The following is a 14981-nucleotide window of genomic DNA, read 5'->3' as shown; positions in this document are numbered from 1 at the left end:
ACTATTTTGACTATTTTGACTATTTTGACTATTTTGACTATTTTGACTATTTTGACTATTTTGACTATTTTGACTATTTTGACTATTTTGACTATTTTGACTATTTTGACTATTTTGACTATTTTGACTATTTTGACTATTTTGACTATTTTGACTATTTTGACTATTTTGACTATTTTGACTATTTTGACTATTTTGACTATTTTGACTATTTTGACTATTTTGACTATTTTGACTATTTTGACTATTTTGACTATTTTGACTATTTTGACTATTTTGACTATTTTGACTATTTTGACTATTTTGACTTTTTTGACTATTTTGACTATTTTGACTATTTTGACTATTTTGACTATTTTGACTATTTTGACTATTTTGACTATTTTGACTATTTTGACTATTTTGACTATTTTGACTATTTTGACTATTTTGACTATTTTGACTATTTTGACTATTTTGACTATTTTGACTATTTTGACTATTTTGACTATTTTGACTATTTTGACTATTTTGACTATTTTGACTATTTTGACTATTTTGACTATTTTGACTATTTTGACTATTTTGACTATTTTGACTATTTTGACTATTTTGACTATTTTGACTATTTTGACTATTTTGACTATTTTGACTATTTTGACTATTTTGACTATTTTGACTATTTTGACTATTTTGACTATTTTGACTATTTTGACTATTTTGACTATTTTGACTTTTTTGACTATTTTGACTATTTTGACTATTTTGACTATTTTGACTATTTTGACTATTTTGACTATTTTGACTATTTTGACTATTTTGACTATTTTGACTATTTTGACTATTTTGACTATTTTGACTATTTTGACTATTTTGACTATTTTGACTATTTTGACTATTTTGACTATTTTGACTATTTTGACTATTTTGACTATTTTGACTATTTTGACTATTTTGACTATTTTGACTATTTTGACTATTTTGACTATTTTGACTATTTTGACTATTTTGACTATTTTGACTATTTTGACTATTTTGACTATTTTGACTTTTTTGACTATTTTGATTATTTTGACTATTTTGACTATTTTGACTATTTTGACTATTTTGACTATTTTGACTATTTTGACTATTTTGACTATTTTGACTATTTTGACTATTTTGACTATTTTGACTATTTTGACTATTTTGACTATTTTGACTATTTTGACTATTTTGACTATTTTGACTATTTTGACTATTTTGACTATTTTGACTATTTTGACTATTTTGACTATTTTGACTATTTTGACTATTTTGACTATTTTGACTATTTTGACTATTTTGACTATTTTGACTATTTTGACTATTTTGACTTTTTTGACTATTTTGACTATTTTGACTATTTTGACTATTTTGACTATTTTGACTATTTTGACTATTTTGACTATTTTGACTATTTTGACTATTTTGACTATTTTGACTATTTTGACTATTTTGACTATTTTGACTATTTTGACTATTTTGACTATTTTGACTATTTTGACTATTTTGACTATTTTGACTATTTTGACTATTTTGACTATTTTGACTATTTTGACTATTTTGACTATTTTGACTATTTTGACTATTTTGACTATTTTGACTATTTTGACTATTTTGACTATTTTGACTATTTTGACTATTTTGACTATTTTGACTATTTTGACTATTTTGACTATTTTGACTATTTTGACTATTTTGACTATTTTGACTATTTTGACTATTTTGACTATTTTGACTATTTTGACTATTTTGACTATTTTGACTTTTTTGACTATTTTGACTATTTTGACTATTTTGACTATTTTGACTATTTTGACTATTTTGACTATTTTGACTATTTTGACTATTTTGACTATTTTGACTATTTTGACTATTTTGACTATTTTGACTATTTTGACTATTTTGACTATTTTGACTATTTTGACTATTTTGACTATTTTGACTATTTTGACTATTTTGACTATTTTGACTATTTTGACTTTTTTGACTATTTTGACTATTTTGACTATTTTGACTATTTTGACTATTTTGACTATTTTGACTATTTTGACTATTTTGACTATTTTGACTATTTTGACTATTTTGACTATTTTGACTATTTTGACTATTTTGACTATTTTGACTATTTTGACTATTTTGACTATTTTGACTATTTTGACTATTTTGACTATTTTGACTATTTTGACTATTTTGACTATTTTGACTATTTTGACTATTTTGACTATTTTGACTATTTTGACTATTTTGACTATTTTGACTATTTTGACTATTTTGACTATTTTGACTATTTTGACTATTTTGACTATTTTGACTATTTTGACTATTTTGACTATTTTGACTATTTTGACTATTTTGACTTTTTTGACTATTTTGACTATTTTGACTATTTTGACTATTTTGACTATTTTGACTATTTTGACTATTTTGACTATTTTGACTATTTTGACTATTTTGACTATTTTGACTATTTTGACTATTTTGACTATTTTGACTATTTTGACTATTTTGACTATTTTGACTATTTTGACTATTTTGACTATTTTGACTATTTTGACTATTTTGACTATTTTGACTATTTTGACTATTTTGACTATTTTGACTTTTTTGACTATTTTGACTATTTTGACTATTTTGACTATTTTGACTATTTTGACTATTTTGACTATTTTGACTATTTTGACTATTTTGACTATTTTGACTATTTTGACTATTTTGACTATTTTGACTATTTTGACTATTTTGACTATTTTGACTATTTTGACTATTTTGACTATTTTGACTATTTTGACTATTTTGACTATTTTGACTATTTTGACTATTTTGACTATTTTGACTATTTTGACTATTTTGACTATTTTGACTATTTTGACTATTTTGACTATTTTGACTATTTTGATTATTTTGACTATTTTGACTATTTTGACTATTTTGACTATTTTGACTATTTTGACTATTTTGACTATTTTGACTATTTTGACTATTTTGACTATTTTGACTATTTTGACTATTTTGACTATTTTGACTATTTTGACTATTTTGACTATTTTGACTATTTTGACTATTTTGACTATTTTGACTATTTTGACTATTTTGACTATTTTGACTATTTTGACTATTTTGACTATTTTGACTATTTTGACTATTTTGACTATTTTGACTATTTTGACTATTTTGACTATTTTGACTATTTTGACTATTTTGACTATTTTGACTATTTTGACTATTTTGACTATTTTGACTTTTTTGACTATTTTGACTATTTTGACTATTTTGACTATTTTGACTATTTTGAATATTTTGACTATTTTGACTATTTTTACAATTTTTAATATTGTAACTATTTTTACTGTTTTTACTATTTTTACTGTTTTTACTATTTCTACTATTTATACTATTTTAACTATATTTACTATTTTTTCTATTGTTACTTTATTTACTATTTTTACTACTTTTACTATTTTTACTATTTTTACTATTTTCGCTATTTTCACTATATTTACTATTTTTACTAATTTTATTATTTTTACTTTTTTTACTATTTTTATTATGTATACTATTTTTGCTGTTTTTACTATTATTACTATTTTTAATTATTTTACTTTTTTACTATTTTTACTATTTTTTCCTTTTTTAATGTTTTCACAATTTTTAAATAATTTTTACTGGCTTCACTGTTTTTACTATCTTTACTTATATACTATTTTGACTATTTCGTATATTTTCAATATTCATTTTTTGTTTACTTTTATTAACACTCTTATTACAAAATTTTTGCTATTTCTCGCTCTTTGTACTACTTCTCTCATACTCGCTATTCATGCTGATTTTAATTTAATTTAATTTAATTTTTCCATAATTTCCGACATTCGATGCATAATTGAAAAGTGCAAGACTTCAAGACTTCAAAACTTCAAGACTTCAAGACTTCAAGATTTCAAGACTTCAAGACTTCAAGACTTCAAGACTTCAAGACTTCAAGACTTCAAGACTTCAAGACTTCAAGACTTCAAGACTTCAAGACTTCAAGACTTCAAGACTTCAAGACTTCAAGACTTCAAGACTTCAAGACTTCAAGACTTCAAGACTTCAAGACTTCAAGACTTCAAGACTTCAAGACTTCAAGACTTCAAGACTTCAAGACTTCAAGACTTCAAGACTTCAAGACTTCTAGGCTTCAAGACTTCAAGACATCAAGACATCAAGACATCAAGACTTCAAGACTTCAAGACTTCAAGACTTCAAGACTTCAAGACTTCAAGACTTCAAGACTTCAAGACTTCAAGACTTCAAGACTTCAAGACTTCAAGACTTCAAGACTTCAAGACTTCAAGACTTCAAGACTTCAAGACTTCAAGACTTCAAGACTTCAAGACTTCAAGACTTCAAGACTTCAAGACTTCAAGACTTCAAGACTTCAAGACTTCAAGACTTCAAGACTTCAAGACTTCAAGACTTCAAGACTTCAAGACTTCAAGACTTCAAGACTTCAAGACTTCAAGACTTCAAGACTTCAAGACTTCAAGACTTCAAGACTTCAAGACTTCAAGACTTCAAGACTTCAAGACTTCAAGATTTCAAGACTTCAAGACTTCAAGACTTCAAGACTTCAAGACTTCAAGACTTCAAGACTTCAAGACTTCAAGACTTCAAGACTTCAAGACTTCAAGACTTCAAGACTTCAAGACTTCAAGACTTCAAGACTTCAAGACTTCAAGACTTCAAAACTTCCAGACTTAAAGAGACCAGAAGTTCAACGAATCCTAGAAAGTTCAACAAGTCCTAAAGCGCCCAACGAATTCAAGACCGTCTAACAAGGCCAACAAGTCCAAGAGTTCAAGAGTTTAAAGGAACAAGAATCCAAGGAACCATGGATCCAAGGGCTTAGGAGTCCAAGAGTCCAAGAGAATGTAAAAATGTCCTGAAGCTAGAGCACATAGAGCCCAAGAGCGTCCAACGAGTCCAGCGAATCTAAGGAGTCAGATGATTCCAACGAGTTCAAGAATTCAAGTGTCCAAGGATACAAGAATCCAAGAAACTACGAACCCAAGAGCCCAATAGAGTCAAAGAGCGTTCAAGAGTCTGAGCTTCTAAGAGAGTCCGAAAAAATCGAAGAGTACAAGCATCTGAGGACTTGTGAAATTTAGAGTAACAGGTCAATAATAAATCAATATTGGCATTAGCGGAACGAAAACGTCAAGATCAAGATCAATAATTCGACGGATTCTGTTTTATTAATTTTTTTTCTGCAGATTCGTTTAGTTCACAGGAAGGAAGTATGAAACATATCCTTGTGAACGATTTTGGATTCGTTTGCACCAAACAAGAGCAGCATAACCGTCGCACTCCAGAAAAATGCCCTTTGCATTGAAAAAATTCGATAACTCGATCCATTTCAGGACCAAAAAGCAATCCCAATGAACTCCATTCGATATTTTCTTCCAATTTAGCTACAATAAGCAAATCTACAATATAGTAATCAATTTTGTAGTTTTGCTTTTGTTAGCTCCGCCCTATTCAATATCAATGTGTCATGACGCAAATATTTAAATTGAGGACTAGAGTAAGCAGTATATTTTCGTCTATTTAAGAGTATGGTTTTCATAACAGACGAAATCATGCCATCAGTAGAGTATCAGTTCCTGTTGACCGGTTAACTTTCGTCCAAATTTTGTTTAAATTTATCAAATTGGTTGTCTTTTAGGACCAAAACAACAACGAACTGATTCCCTTGACGGAAGGATTAAGGTGATGATGTGATTTTGTCGCATCTGGCATAAAGTCAAGATAAATGAGACAAAATTTCCACTAGTTTCCAAATAAATTTTGACCCTAACCCTAACATGTGACCGAGCGTAGTCGTGATGAAAAATTACTGTCTTGTCTACTCATGTTTTGGTTGTTTCCTTTCAATGTTTGCGAATTGAAACGAATTGTTGAAGCACTAGAAAGTAAGTCGTAGCTAACATTATTTTCTTGTTTTCACCAGAATTGATCAGAATTTTAATAGAAGCTGCGGTATGTTGTGATAAAAAGATCAACGTGTGAATGTTTACGAATAAGGTTCTGTGATGCATCTTAGCTTCAGTAAATATTTCGTAGTCAATAGAGTTCCTTGCAGTCAGCATTTATGGAAACGAGGAAAAAGAAAATACCACAGCTCTGCAAATTTCTCTGATGTTCACTAGCAAATATGAATAAGTTAAACAAGTGTTTGCGGTGAAGTTACTCTTATTCAGAACCCAAAAGCAACCACCATTGACACCACGTTCCACATTCAGCAACTCACCCCATTCTCATTATACTCAGATTGTTTACATTGTGAATCATGATGACGGTGCAGTTTAGTGCCTGTTTAGAGCATATTTGTTTTGTTGTTTAAGCTCATTCCGTTAACCATTCCGGTGACCTGACCGCAGAGAATAACGGCATTACCCGGTCACGTGATAAAATTCTGAAAAATCTAATAATCTATGCCGAAAATTTCGAATTTCACCTGCGCACTTTCCTACCATCGCTTCAATAAATGTCACAGCGAGTCCCATTTCAGCCAACAGCTGCCGCCTGCTGTGTGGGATTTTGTAGCAAATATTTACGAACGTCCATAAATAAGAGCCCTCTGTGTTCGTTAATTTTGCGGGACAGCTACTTTGCCTTTGCCAAGGGGACCGACCACTCAAGCTCAAGCAGATTCCCATCCGGCGTCGGCTGAACCACAAAAACAGACAGGTGGTGATGGTGGCTGTTGTTGTCCTTTCAAATAATCGGTGTCACATTATTTCATCGATCATTATATTCGAAATTGGGGAGGATATTCTACTGGAGTTCAGTAATTCAAAATTTGATTTTAACTAAGTCAACTATAGAAGCAAATACTCTACCTTTTCCACTCACTCGTTCCGGTGTAATGGCGTTGAACTTTTCAATCCTATTTTTGGCAAGATGTGGGTCGACTAAGAAAGGCTATTTCACATTTACATTTTTCTACGGTGGGCTTGAGGAGAGGTTTATTCGAATAAACCAACAAACCCAGCGGGACGCAAGTTTTGTTTCAAACAGTTGTAAAATACGAAGAAAAGTAGGCTTGTGAAACATTCTCGTCTGAAAGGTAGCAATGAAGTGTCACTCACGTTTCAGGTGAATGTTAATATTACCGATATTACCGGCAAATAAACTGTCAGAAACGAGACACTGTTTTATTACATTCAGTGGTCAACAGTTTCGAACATTCATGAGCGTGTGCAGTCACGTGTTTTGATTCTTTTTCTTTTATTCTCTACGGTTTGTCAAATTAAGCGACCATTTTATTACATCATCGCATCACATCTGAAGCACCACTCTTTCAACCTTTTCAAGTTGCTCAATATTTACGGCGAAATTGAGGGCTATTTTGAAACAATATTGCTTGTTTTCAAGATACCACTGAAGTGTCCCTCAACTGTAATAGTCGCTTGTCATATCTGGTCGAAACTTCACAGAGCCTTTGTGTGTTTGAAGAGTGGTGCAGTGCGTTTTTTTACGCACCGTTCCTTGTTGAACTTCAAGTTCAGTTCGTAATATTCCACATAACTGCAAATCGCTTGCCAAATCCAAAATTGTCTGACGATTGAATGAGAATGAGAAGAATTTATATCTGCTTAGACTTGTACTCGAGCTATAGCGACATAAGCTTTGCATGGTTTTGTTTCTTTGGGGACTTAGGCTACTTACTTATATGACAAAAATGATAGCCTTCGCCTAGCGGGATCCTTAAAATCAACTAAAACCTAGAACTCTTCTACTGTTATATTGACGGAGCTAGGGGTGTTTCGATTGGTTTTCATTTCAATCAATTGCAACCTCTGAACCGAAAAAGTTGATGTCAGATAAGCTTGTTTATATTGTGGGATGGTTTTTCAATATTGCTAATGTTTTTTAGAGATGCATTTTTGTAATAAATATTATCCAGAAAATTAAAATTATAAGTTTTTCACGCTGTTGTATTTTGCGTTTGTAATAACAGAGAAATAGTTTGTGGATAAAAAACTACATCGATTTCATAATAATTATTTGAGATATATTTGATGTTCTCCAAAAATAACAGCAAGCAACTATGCGTCTCCGTTAAAGCTTCAATCGAAGGAAACGCATGGTGCTTAATTTCTTAGTAAATAATACGCTCTCAGCAGAAAATACGGCATGTGGATTGGAAAATAGAGAAGTTATAGCTAAAACTAACATTTGCCAAATTAAAAATATTTGATAAAAAAAAATAGTCATTTCGACACTAAAATATAACTCTACAGATTAAAAGAAATAAATTTGCTCTTGACAACCGTTTTCTAGAGGCAGCCGTTCTCAAGAAATTTAGACATGAATAAAATGAGAAATTTTCTTTGAGTATAAACTGACATAACGTTTTCAATTTGTAATCAGTTATGTCAAGTTAGTAGAAATTTTTCTTCATGTTGCATCGTCGCACTAAATGACGGGAGCGAGAAAAATTTTGAACACACTCTTCCCTATGAAAGAATAGTGAAATTCAGTAGCAAGCCATGGGACTGTGAGATTTTTTATGAGCCTTAGTTTGTGAAAATCAGTCAAGCAAACTGTGAAACAATGTCTCATGTTTTTGACACATACCTTTCAAATAAATGTATAATCATTGAAATCGATCAAACCGTTTTTTTACTATTTCATTTTAAAATTCGAATTTTTTCGTGGAACATCAGATTTTCAATACAGAATTTTGATCCCTCGATACAGAAATAAAAGTTTTTCGCCTGAAAAATATTTAAATATGTCAACCCTGCACGCTATTAAACGATGTAAGTTGTGTGCTTCGTTCTAAAGGCGGTGGTGTTTTCTTCTTCCGTATCAGCACATACCGCTGCGTACCAGTTTTGCATCGTCATTTTGTATGACTGTTTTAATTTGAATCCAGATTTGTGAAAGTTGGTTTAACCATTACTGAGAAATCGAAGTGAGTTCTGTTTTTGTAATTTGTCTTCTCTATTATCGGTGCTTTTGGAACCGAAAACCAGGGACTAGTAGTCCCAAAGTAGGTGTATCCACCTATTAACTAAATGTGTCAACTAGATGAACTTATTCGAAAATTTTATAAAAATTTCCACCTCGTTTCGCTAGTGGAAAAATACCCATGAAATCGATTTTTTCTTTCATTTAATGCGCTGTTATACCGAAACCGGAAGCTGAATCCGAATAGACTTCTTGGAGACTTTTAAAGAATTAAAAGACCTTTTATTTGCATCTTAGCTTGTGGAAATCGGTAATGAAGTTTCCCAGAAAATTGAGTGCGCATTTTCTCATAGATTTGCACATTTACCTTGTTATTCTGGAACCGGTAGTTGGATAAAGCTAAAATTCAATAGCAAGCTATGGGACTACAAGACCTGTCGTTTGAATCGAAGTTTGTAAAAATCGGTTCGGCCATTTCGGGATTTTTTTTGCATTGTTCGGTGCATACCACCCTATAATTCCAGAATCGAAAGTCGGATCGAGATAAAATTCAATAGCAGTCGATGGAACTATAAGACCTTTCATTTGAATCTTGATCTCAACGAACTGAATTGAATGGTATATGATACTCGGTCCTTCGGGCATCCGTTCTTTTTTACAGTAATTGCATAGCCTTCGTATATGAGAAAGGCGAAAATATTGGTAAAAGTGTATGTAACGAGTGGGCTTTGGTATGCGTGATATGATTTACCAATTTTTTTTACCTATTTTAGACATATAAAAAATGGGTATAGAATTCGTTCAAATTTTTCCGAGGCCTGGAGTGCCGATTGCCATATACCAATCGATTCAGTTCGACGAACTGACAATATCTGTCTCAGTTGACCTAGTAAACAAAATATGTTTTAAGAATTAGATTCTGATCGGTGATTGCCATCGGACAATCTATAGATGGTCGAAATCTGTCCATATCGATTTATTCGTGTAAGCGACTTTTCCCTTCTATTCCAGTAGTAATAGTTTTGAGAGCTGTATGATAAAGCGATTGTACTTGTTTCAGAGCACTTAAAAGAATACATGCAGCCTCTTTTTTAGGACATTTTGCAAGGATCCCGATTCGTTTTTGGCAATATATTTGTTCGAATTTGACATGGTGTGACATTAGAAAGATGTCAGTATTTTCGAATCCAAAACTATTTTATAATTATATTGATTGAAACTGCTTACAGCAATTACTACTGGAAGAGCGGAGATTCTTACACCCACATACCATTTAAATCAGTACGTCGAGATCAGCAAATGTTCTTGAAATCGTTGAGATAGAGTGAAAATATAAACGATCCGAGGTGACTTCCTTGAGCAATTGCAGAGGTAACAGCGAATGGTAAGATTCCTTTCTATCATTTTTATAAGATATGATTGTAGCATATTCGAAAATGATCCGTTGAATCCCGTTGATTGATCTTATCAAACACAGCGTAGAAATCGGCGTGAATAGATTCTACATGTAATCGTGCTTGTAGAGAGTGTATGATAAAGGAAGGGTAGGATACTAAGCTTGTAGATATCAAACGCTTTGGTATGAATCCTTATTGAGTCTCAAATATACAGTCATAGCAATCATGTGTTATAAAATCCAGAGCTTGAATTTCAAACAGCTTTGATACGGAAGCACAAAGAACGTTTTAAGGTGAAATGTAGCGTCATAAAATGCGCGCAAAATTGTATCCGCTTCAGTTGAACGAACCGTCGCACAAAGCATACCAAGAAAAACGGACACATAGAAACAAGAACTTTTTCAATGATTGAGCGCAGTGGGCTTAGCTCTCGTTATATTGGCTTGTAAAAAAGACTGGACGTAATGGATTTTTGAATCCTTCACACTTTGAATGTATGCTAATTCAATCGTTATTGTTAGTGATTACTATTACACCAGCGCTATAAATCATGAGTAATTATGAATGTTAGTGATGAGGTTATACAAAACCCATTTATTGTATTCAACTCGTTTTCATTTCAACACAAAACCCAATGCTGCATAAATTCGCGTCATTATTTGATATGTAATTTTTGCTCACGATATAATGCCACCGAGTCCACCGTGCATTTCTCACACCACCTCAATACGAAACAGCAGCGCGCAAGCAATAAAAAAATGCGGAAAAGTTTATGTAAAGTTTTTCAAATTTGGGTTGATTTAGCTAAAATTTTATAATTTTGAGTTGCATTTTCAGATTCTTTGTGAAATTCTGCTACAAACACTACTTTTCAGTTCTAAAATCATCCCCGTGGGACGGAACAGTGACCGTTTATACATTTCAAAAACCAATTACGGCTCGGCAAAGCAAAATTTCAAAATTCTAAGAATACTTAGTTATGATAAATTTGATTTCGAAAACTTAAGTGTTTTTGGTTTTTCGAAAATCGGTCTAGTTTTTGAATAATTGATCAAAAACGCGATTTTCGCATTCCACTACATTTCACCTTAACTTGGTAAATGCTGAGCTCACAGTAGCAGTCGAAATAGTGGGAGTGAAAAATTATTTGTTCGAAGATGGCTGAACCGATTTCAACAAACTTAGGTTCGTTTTAAAGCTACTATTGGGCCATTGATCATGTTCGAATATTAAATGGCTGTGATTTCTGGTTCCGGAGATATAATGGAATAAGTGACGCAACCGACAAAACGCGTTATTTTCTGTCGTGAATACTTACTCAACTTACATTACTATGGAGAGCCTTTTCAAAATTTACCTTGTACAAGAATGGGTAGAATGTACATGTACAAGAATGGGTGCTTTACCCAACAACATATTCTTTTCTTATTGCTTTCAGAAATATGATCAGCCATTTATTATAAAATTTTCGGTAGTATGAAATAACTACGCATAACTCATAATTATTAAAGAGAAAAACTCATGACGCTTATTTGTCTCTCTCGAACACAGACGACGGTGAGTGACATTGCATTTTCGGGTTACCAACTGAGTAGAAGAGATGGTCGGATAAGCATTTCTTTTAAACCCGAGCTCACCCTTTAGATAATTCCTAGTACACTGAGGTCTCTTTTTACGCGGGGGATACGAACCGCGTAGAAAAACCGCGCAAAAAAATAGCGTAACTTCGGAAATTTGCGTAGAAAAAGGCGTAGCTTCGGAAATCCGCGTAAAAAAAAAAACAAAGCTAAAGAATTTTTTTTCTTGATGTCAATTTTCTTAGAAATGCATGAAACGTCTAGATCTGGTGTAATCTGAACATTTTTTTTTTTGAAAAAGATCGAAGATTTTCCAAGTGTCAAAGAGTTGACTTAAAAAAAATTTGGGATAGCACCAGTGTTACACATTTGAAATTATGCCGACAAAAATAGAAAAATTATTCTCGAAGTGCCGATTCAAAGTCATCTAACGCTTGACGCAAATTTCCAACTTCCTTTTATCATCGTCATCCAATCGTCCGATAGACACATATTGATGATAATAGAGTGGTCTCTCTCATGCACACTCCCCGACCTTACACACGATTAAAACCGAGATGTATTCATATCCACTTCATTGTGGTTCGAACAAAGCCTTCGAACGGTTCGCGATCAAGTGCCGGTGAACAGAGGCACTAAACGTGTCGAGTGCGGTTAGACAAATTCCAAGCGAGAAACAAATCCAAGCACACGCTACATGAACTTAGACGGTGCATGAAAACAGGTAAAGCCACTGGAATACTCGCCTTTCACAGATAATAAGTGAATCATTCTCAAAAAATGAAAATCACGTGTGCGTCAACACTCACACGATCCTAACCATTTCGATGTTCATTGGGCATAAAACGAAGTGATACCTCGTGGCAAGACAGGTGAGACATACCGTCATTACATGCAACAATTATCATAGTCCGTCACTACACTTCCAGTGAACAGTTTCTTTCATGTGCATCAGATCAAGATAGTGACGTGAAGCAAACACAAGGCTCAAATCAGGTAATCTATACACTACTCGCTCTAGAAAACGGAGACTCAATTCAGCTTCTCTTCAATTCAGAGCCTTTTATGTTAGCCCGCTTCTGTTAAACCTGCGCTAGTCCGTTCTATAGAAGCCAGTGTGCGTGAACCGTGCACCGAGAGACCAAGCTGTGATCGCTCTGCTCAACAAGCAAATTGTTCAACACACAAAACGGTACGAAGATCCAAACACGGCGTAGCTGAATCAACGGTACAATCTCCAGGATCGCATGCATCGGAGGCGCGAGACGGCTCGGAACAAATGCATCTGAAGTGACAAACGGGAATGCAGAGTCATCAGTAGGAGAGGATCGACCCCGACGTGCTACATCCAGCGGTGATTAATAAGTGTAGGAACGTGAGGCCGGTGTACATGAATCAATAGAATGATAGTTAACAGGAATGGATTTTGATAGTTTTAAGCAGCATGTCTCGCATTAGTTAAGTAAGCGCATTGCATGATTAGATAGGTTTTGGTGAGTCTTTATGAATTGTTGGAGTTCCACCATTCGCACAAGTGTAGATAAATAAACCATAACACCAGATCTCGAAGTTTCTTGCATTTCTAAGACAAAACAAGAAAACCACGTAATTTCAGAAGTTCGCGTAAAAAGCCGCGTAAAAAGAAACTGCATGAAAAACCGCGTACAAAAGATCCCAGTGTATGTTAATCTTTAAAAACAACTTTACTTTTAATATCAGTAAAATAACTACAAGAAATTTTTGATATTTTCTTCCCTTGAAATTATTCTAATTCGTACCGTGTGTACTTCTGCAGACGAACAATTTTATACTCTCTTTTGACCTGTCGTTTTAATTTGTGTTTTAGAATAAATGTAACAACATACCAAGGTTATGCAATCATTGTGAAAACCGACTTTTGAACCCGGGCCCGCAGGGCCGAGTGTCATATACCACTCGACTAAGTTCGTCGAATACGCAAAATGTCTGTATGTGTGTGTATGTATGTATGTAACATTTCTTTGCACTCACTTTTCTTGGAGATGGCTGAACCAATTTTCATGAACTTAGATTTAAATGAAAGGTCTTGTAACCCCACATAAAGTTCCTGAATTCTATTCGAATCCGACTTCCGGTTCCGGAATTACAGGGTGATATGCGCAAAAAAATGAAAATAAATGCACTTACTTTTCTCAGAGAAGGCTGAACCGATTCTTACACTTAGATTCAGATGAAAGGTACAATTTTCCTATACAAAATTCCTGAATTTTAATTCGATCCGACCTTCGATTCCGGAGTTAGAGGGTGATTAGTGAAAACAATTTTATTTTAACTTGCTTCCTCACTTTTCTCAGAGATGGCGTGACCGATTTCAACAAACTTAGATTCAAATGGAAGGTATCATAGTCTCATACACTACTACTCAATTTCATCCGGATCCAATTTCCGGTTCCGGAATTATATGGTAAAGTATGTTAAAAATTGGATACCCTCACTTGAAGCGGCGAAACAAAACACACAAAAAAAATTCTAACTTGCCTCGAAACTATTCCAATCGGTAGCCATTATCAATAGTCAATCAAACAATCCGATTCCGGCTATGCTGGTTCTCGTTTTCTGATTCCGGATGCACCGGAAATAGAAAGTAAAATAATTTCTTTATTTGTCTCAAAACTATTCCAATCGGTAGTCATTGTCAGTAAACGGCCAAACATAAATTTGGCTTTTCTTGTTATTGCGTTTTTGATGAACGACCGAAGATTGTAGCCATAGACTCAAAAATGGATCCCAGTCACTTTTCTCGAATCAACATCGATTATACCGGTTCCCAGATTCCATTCGTGTGTGTGTGTGTGTGTATGTGCGTATGTGTGAATGTAATGTTTTTTTCCACTAACTTTTATCGGAGATGGCTGAACCGATTTTCACAAACTTAGATTCAAATGAAAGGTCTTGTGGTCCCATACAAAATTACTGAATATTATTTGGATCCGACTTTCGGTTGGAAAGTTATGGGGTAAAATGTGCAAAACAAAAGAAAATATGTGTTCTAACTTTTCTCATAGATGGC

General features: G+C 33.1%; 1 protein-coding gene and 1 long non-coding RNA gene across 8 annotated transcripts in view; one reads left to right on the top strand and one right to left on the bottom strand.

The window, feature by feature from the left end:
* The window catches only part of LOC131432644 (uncharacterized), a 638754-nt gene that overhangs the window by 144643 nt on the left and 479130 nt on the right, over positions 1–14981 (bottom strand). The gene's annotated exons all lie outside the window — the stretch shown is intronic.
* Positions 11547–13446, top strand: LOC131432645 (uncharacterized). Its single transcript, XR_009229927.1, has 3 exons — positions 11547–12804; positions 12862–12928; positions 12990–13446. It is a non-coding gene; the product is annotated as an uncharacterized LOC131432645 (long non-coding RNA).

This window comes from Malaya genurostris, chromosome 2 (genome assembly GCF_030247185.1).
Source record: "Malaya genurostris strain Urasoe2022 chromosome 2, Malgen_1.1, whole genome shotgun sequence".
NCBI lineage: Eukaryota > Metazoa > Arthropoda > Insecta > Diptera > Culicidae > Malaya > Malaya genurostris.
The sequence above is the reverse complement of the archived record's forward strand: the minus strand, read 5'-3'. Positions and strand labels throughout refer to the sequence as shown.